The 6,820-nt window shown below is 32.6% G+C and overlaps 1 protein-coding gene across 1 annotated transcript in view; it reads left to right on the top strand.

The window, feature by feature from the left end:
* Positions 1 to 1,367: 1,367 nt before the first annotated feature.
* LOC129971351 (acetylcholine receptor subunit alpha-1-B-like) overlaps positions 1,368 to 6,820 on the top strand; it is a 152,353-nt gene continuing 146,900 nt past the window's right edge. Inside the window, exon 1 of the mRNA XM_056085030.1 lies at positions 1,368 to 1,457. The gene's annotated coding sequence lies outside the window, so the exon portion shown is untranslated. The remainder of the gene's footprint in view (positions 1,458 to 6,820) is intronic.

The raw sequence follows: 6,820 nt of genomic DNA, 5'->3' as shown, positions 1-6,820 counted from the left end.
ACTTGGTCAACTTATTGCTTGCACCAGAACGAAGGTTATATTTTAAAACTGACAATTGACAAAAATCAAACAGTAAACGGCAAACGGCGCGTGTCATTCGAGGTTAACCACACATATATCAAACAAACAAAATTATTTTGATTGATGACGATCAACGAGTGTGAAATGAAATCGAAAATATTTAGTGCAAGTGCAAATTTTTTTCTTCTCATTAATGAATAGTCATCTACACAGGATGTTGTCTATGGCAAGCCGAACATATTATTCAGAGTTTATCTCACACATACACAATAGAATTCTAATTATCGATACCTATCTAGTTAAGTTATATATAATGGAAATTTTCCAGTGCAAACAGTCATTTTTCTGTTTATTCAGTGAATCGACAAATGATATTTTGGTTATAAAAGCGTATGTCCTATTGATTGCTTTGACAAAGAATAGGTGCCTAAACGTTCGTCACTAAATAGATCTTCCAGCGCAGCACGTAGAAATAAGCCAATCCCAGCTTCACAAACAAAGGAGCAACGATCAGCGAGAGATGAAGCAGATCGTTTACGAATTTCAAATTCACGTGCTTCAGAGTCCCAAGATCAACATGCGGCAAGAATCGAAGGACAACGTGTATATGCTACCTGATCTCGTGCATTAGAGCGACTGTATATAAAATATTTATAAGAATATTTTCCTTTTTTAAACGGGGATTCCAAATAGCGCTAGAGATGTTCTATAATTCCAAAAGAATGTATTTGCTCTCAATTAGTAATTATTTAATGCATTTAAAATAAAGATGTAAAGAAGTTTTGATTTACATATAATAATGTTTTTATTCGACCTTTAAAAGCAGCAAAATATAATTCAAAATAAAACCTGTCCTTTGACATTGCTCTCTTGGTTATTCCACGCTTGCTTCCATAAATCGCATTGCAAACATCATTTTCAGCCACGGAAACAGATTCGCAAAAATAACTTTTCCGAGTCTTAAAAACAAAGGGAGAAAATTTGAATCCCCCGTCCAGACCCATTCCAGAATTCTCCCTCCAAAGAAATTGAAATGCACTCTCTTTTCCTTCAGACTCCCTCCTGAAGAAAAAGTCGCAAACGATAAACAATAGTAATTCTATTTCCAGCTTTTATGAAAAAATAAAGATTCTTCCTAGCTACATATTTATTTTGACTTCTCGCGACTCAAATCGTAACGATGCAGGTTCCCCTCTCTCCCACCTGCAGTTTTTTCTTTTTTCGCAACGGCCGTTATCGAATTCTGAAAAGTGCCCATTTCCCGCTTCCTCCTCGACCCTCGCACGCGTCTGCCAGAGAGCGCTGCGATCGCCTCCTTCCCGCGCTTCCTTCGATTCCAGCTGCTCCGTCACTTCATTCCACTACCAGCGCCCCCTACCGCTTCGACGCAAACGACAAGAATGAATCCCATCATCTCTGTCAGCTCCACATCATAGGTGAGTGAACCCTTTCTCTTTTACGACCACCACACCCCTTCTCTTCCCTTCTTTCTGTTCCAAATCTGGTTTCGAATCAGGATCCAAACCGATACTTGACATCCAGGTGGAATATAAAAACAAAAACAAATTAGGGAAGAACTGTAAAAATAATAAAGTAGACGAGGGAATGAATTGAGACATCGAAATTTCACGGAGCGGCATCGTAAAAAGCCGGTTCCACGGTTTTCTCATACGAACGCAAACGATAGTGGAATAATTGGAAGGTGGGGGGGGGCAGAGGAATTTTTCGTTGGTGAGAGAAGCACGCGCGAGTATCCTCGTAAATTCGAGTGGTTGCACGAGGAGTGTGTATTGACCGTCCCTACACCCCCTCTTTCTGGAAGGCAGGACCGAGTGGAATGCAAAGGGAGACGAGCGCAGATGTTGCCCGGAAATGGGATCACCGGAATCGGATTGACCGATCCCGGATGGACGCTACCTCCACGGCGGGGGAGACGTCTCTCTGCATAATGCATTTTTACTGCCTCATCCGTTATCGTCTGATTTGCTTCCATGTTCCGAGGAAAAAAAAAAAAAAAAGTCAAGAAGAATCAGATCAGACGATAATGTAGGCACCGTTGAATTGTTTTCGAGCTCCTGAAGAAATATATTCCCCAAAATTGTTAAATCTTTTGCAACTTCTGAATCTTATGCAATTTTATATATATATATATATATATATATATATATATTTGTAATACATAGAAGCAGATTAGGATAGCCGAAGGAAAATAAATTCATGAATCTGATTCCCTGCATAGTTAATAGTCAATGAATCTTGTTACAGATAGCTTTGCAGAATTATCAAGAGATTATAAAACTGTACTATTCAAGTGTAAAAAGTGAATGTGATAAAATATTTGTAAAATTTTTTCATTTGTAAATCCTTTTATTCCTTTCGGTGCGGATCCATTCTTTCTCGTCTTAATTTAATCTGTTAAAAATATTGTCAGGGCTCCTTAAGTATTTCACCATTTCCCTTCTAATCTTCACATAAATAAAAAAAGAAGGCATTCGCTTGATTAATAACGTAGAAATAAAACAAATCGCAACTTCCTTCTTTATGTAATAAGAAGTAATGTCTTTTAAAAGTAACTTTAAACTTGAAATCTGTGAAAATAAACTCTTTTTTTATTGTTTTTAGAATTTAAAAAAAACCCAGTTTCACGGTGAAATAATTGCACCATTTTATCGGATGAAAAATCTCCGCTTTATTAAGATTTTTACCCTATCTTAATGACGTTTATTCTTTCTTTTACTTTTTTGTAAAATAAATCCGGAAATAATTTCTGAAAAATCACCCTATTTATTTTTATTATTATTTACTATTCCTATAGAAAGGATTCGGCAATTTTCTTATAAACAAGAAAATGAACAATTAAAAACCCTTGATGATTTTTCTTATGATATCGAAGAAAGATAATTTTTATTTTTTCAGTTTTTCCAATAGAAACAACTATTTATTCGATTTTAAAACATTCTAAAAATGTACTTATTGTTCACTGCAATAAAAAAGAACCACTCCATTAGTTTTCTTTAGATAGTTCACGATCACTAAATTTCGAAAAATCAAATGACATCTGATTTTTCAGTTAAAGGCAACATAGCAAATCAACATTTGCTATGTAAATTTTTCTTTGATTTCTTTGTTGATCCAATCTATCAGAAGAAAACTAGGCAATAAATGTGTCAAGCGGAATTTCATTAAGAAAAAACTTAGTACAAACAGTAGCTAAGAAGAAAATTTTCGGATCTCAAAATGAAAAACCATAGTACGGTGTCTGAATTGCGGTAGATATGACTCAAAACATGATTGTCATATTCTAACATGGCTGCTGTTTCTACCAATAGACCCTGAATGTTCAACAGTTAGAATGTCACAGAATAAAATGATTGATTTTCAGCTTTCAAGGGATTTTTAATGGCAGTCGTGCTCGTAATGCTCTAAAAAATGGCATTGGAAGCAAAAGCATAACTGACTTTATTCAGACCAGAGTCCATTGAACTGGCAGTTTTGATTCTAATCGGACTTTTGTTTGAGGTCGTAAAAATGCAGACAGCGTCTAAATTTCTTTTATAAGATGAGAAAGCCAAAGTAGTTTAAAAAGTGTGAAGTACTTTAAAATGATACAAATCAGTGCATTCAACTACCTCTCTTCTTTTTATGAAGCAGCTTGTTCATTTTTCTCAAAGCACGCACTGTCGGGGGGACGAATAGGAAAAAAAAAAAAAAAAAAAAAAAAAAAAAAAAAAAAAAATCAGTTTTAAATGGCAGCTTATGTCAAGCAGCAAAATATTCGCAATTTTGAATATGTATATATAATAAGCTTGTTTGCTTCTTACTCGAATCTGAGCAAACGAATTTGGAAGTTTAAACAAATTTTTACTGCTTTTATATTTCCTCAAATCCTTTTCATCTACTCATGCGTCACCTTCTTGTGTCAGAAGATAAAGCACGATAGAAGATTCGTGAGATGCTTTGCTAAAATCTATTGAAAATGAAATCAAAGAAAAGTTGTAGCGGATTTGGTTTGACAGGAAGAAAAAACCGACATTTAAAAAAATGATGCTAATACCTGGAAATGAATTTCTTCAAATACTATTCCGGTCATTTCCAATGAATTTTTTTTTTCTCTCTGAAAATTTGTTTTCATTGTTTCATTCGTTGGAAAGCGTGTTACATGTGTGTGAAAGCTTCAGTTCTTAATTTTTGAAACCTCTGAAGAATGTTTTATATCTTATGAATAACCGAAGGGTTCTCTAGCACACTCAACAGCAGCATGAAAGAAATAAAATTGTCTTTGCAGCGCCGCTTGCATCAGTGGCAATTTCCGAGGCCTGTGTGAGGAGAGAAATTATCTTCAGTGGCAGGCTACTGAAACTGAAAAGGATCGCACCATTCAGCACTTTGAATGCAGTCCAATGCAAAATGAGATGTGGTTTGAATTTTGAAATAAAGATTTAAAAAAAAATGGCAAAAATATATTCTCCTCTTTCCTCGATGTCAAAATGGCGAGGAATGAGCTATCAGGTCAGACTGAAAGGATTTCTTTGCACGCAACAAATTTAACCGTTTCAAAAAAGAATGCATAGAGCCATACTTTTGCTTCCCATTTTAATATATTTTTTTAAAATATATTATTTTTTGCCTACATGTTATACATTATTTATCATTCGATAGGATATCGAATATGTATAATGGTTCTAAAATAAAATATGTAATAAATGATTTAACTATGAAATGATCTATGATGAAATGATCTATATCGTGATCATTCATTTTAACTCATTTTCCATATTGTTGTTTTACGATGTTGAAAAAATTGCAATTTTGCTTTGAATAGACATATGAGCAAAGTAAACTAATATAAACGTGTCTATTTAATTTGCAGTCAATGATGTTTAATTGATGAATGCTATTTTTTCTAATTTTTTTTTTCTTTCCTTGAAAATTTTTCTATTCTTCTTAACTGCATAGCCCAGTTTTACATTATTCTTTCTCATTCTTCTAATACCCAACAATTTGAAGAGAAAAAGAATATGTTCAGCAAATTTTGTTTGAGTACCATGACTGAGTGTGTTCACTCTCCAGGATTTGAAAACAAATGTCATAGCATATGCTGTGTCTTTATCAAGACTCTTGATGATAAATAATGCAAAACTTCACTGCGAGTGAAAGTGAGTTTGATTATTTAATTACGAAAGAAATAAATAAGTATAAAAACTTTTAAAGAAGCGCTTTTGTTTTAAAGGAAGGACAATTTCTTTAAAAAAAAAAATCTGAACGCCGAAGCAAAAATCGCAAAAGCATGAGGTGCAGACAGTAATGTTATCAATAATTGTGATTGTAATCTATTTATAAAATATTTTAAAAGTTATACAATGGATATCTGATAAGTACATTTTGTTTCTTATGATACCTAACCTGATACTCACTATTATTTTCTGCACATCACGCCTTTATGAGTTTTGGTTTGATTTCTAAATTTTTGATCAAAGGAGCCCTTTTTTCCTTCTAAAACACTGATAAAAGATATTGCGTAAAACTTTATTTAAAGCATTTTCTGGTTTATTCTTAAGATATTCAGGGTGGTTTGAAAAAATAAAATAATTGTAAACCGTATCCAAAAATTGACCACGATATGCACAGCGTTGCACCAAATCTGCCAGCTTTTTGTTTCCATCCGTTTTCTAAACGTTATGTAAATTTTTGTAAGGAATGAAACGACCTTCATTTGACATTTTTAATTTATAAGAATAAATAATGTAATTTACACATAATCTATGAATTCCCAGCGAAACTAAGATATAAGAGCATTGTCGCCCCCCCCTCCTCTCTACAAATATGTATAAAATATTTTTCTAGAAAAGTAACTACTCCAGTCCTTATTAATGATATTCAAAAGTATAGATGTCAAAACTGAACAACAGAGGAGTGCGATTCCTTTACAAATGCTCTAATTATATTAATAACATATAGGAACTTCTATAGAATATCCAAACATTTCTTTTTCAATGATTTTATAACATCTCAATTTCTTTATAATATTGATTCATTTCCGATAAAAAAAAATATTATTTTCTATTTTTTTATTAAATTAATAAAATAGTTTAAGGACTTTTTATTTTTATTTATATATATTTCATAATTCATGGTCAAATATTATGGAATATAGAAATTATATTTCTCAAATTAATTTCTAGATGGCTACATCTTCACGGAATCAAGTATTAACTAAATTAATATATTAATTGATAATTAAGAGTTCTAAAACTATTAAAATATTTTATTGTCATGGATCTAAATTTCAGAAGCAATGAATGAAACGTCGTTCACAAAATTCCACTCTTATAATCATGAAACCCTCGAAGATAACTAAAAGCTTTCAAAAAAGAAATTGGAGGTTTACATTTAGTGGATGTAGCTTATTTTTGTCTACCATAATTTTATTCTGTTTACAGTTATTTCAATATTTCTGTTACAGAACGCAATAAAGAAGGGTGGGCGAGAAAGTGATTGACATCATCACTTCCAGTTTCTTGATTTTCCTTGGAACCTTGGGCTTTAATATTCATAAGTATCATGTAGCCAGTTAAGTGTAATTTTTTTTTTGAACATTTCATGTGAAATTCAGAAATAATTTGAATCTTGAGTAATATAGGCCTTTTTGAAAAGATCAGGACTTTATTTAAAGGCTATAATGTGGACAGAGGAAACAAATATTTCTCGATAGAGGCCAGATAAAATTTATCTAATTTAGCCTCAAAGTAATGCATATTCATTCATTTTGAATAACTGGAATTAAACATTTAATGCTTAG

Source organism: Argiope bruennichi, chromosome 6 (genome assembly GCF_947563725.1).
Source record: "Argiope bruennichi chromosome 6, qqArgBrue1.1, whole genome shotgun sequence".
Taxonomy (NCBI): Eukaryota; Metazoa; Arthropoda; class Arachnida; order Araneae; family Araneidae; genus Argiope; species Argiope bruennichi.
The sequence above is the reverse complement of the archived record's forward strand: the minus strand, read 5'-3'. Positions and strand labels throughout refer to the sequence as shown.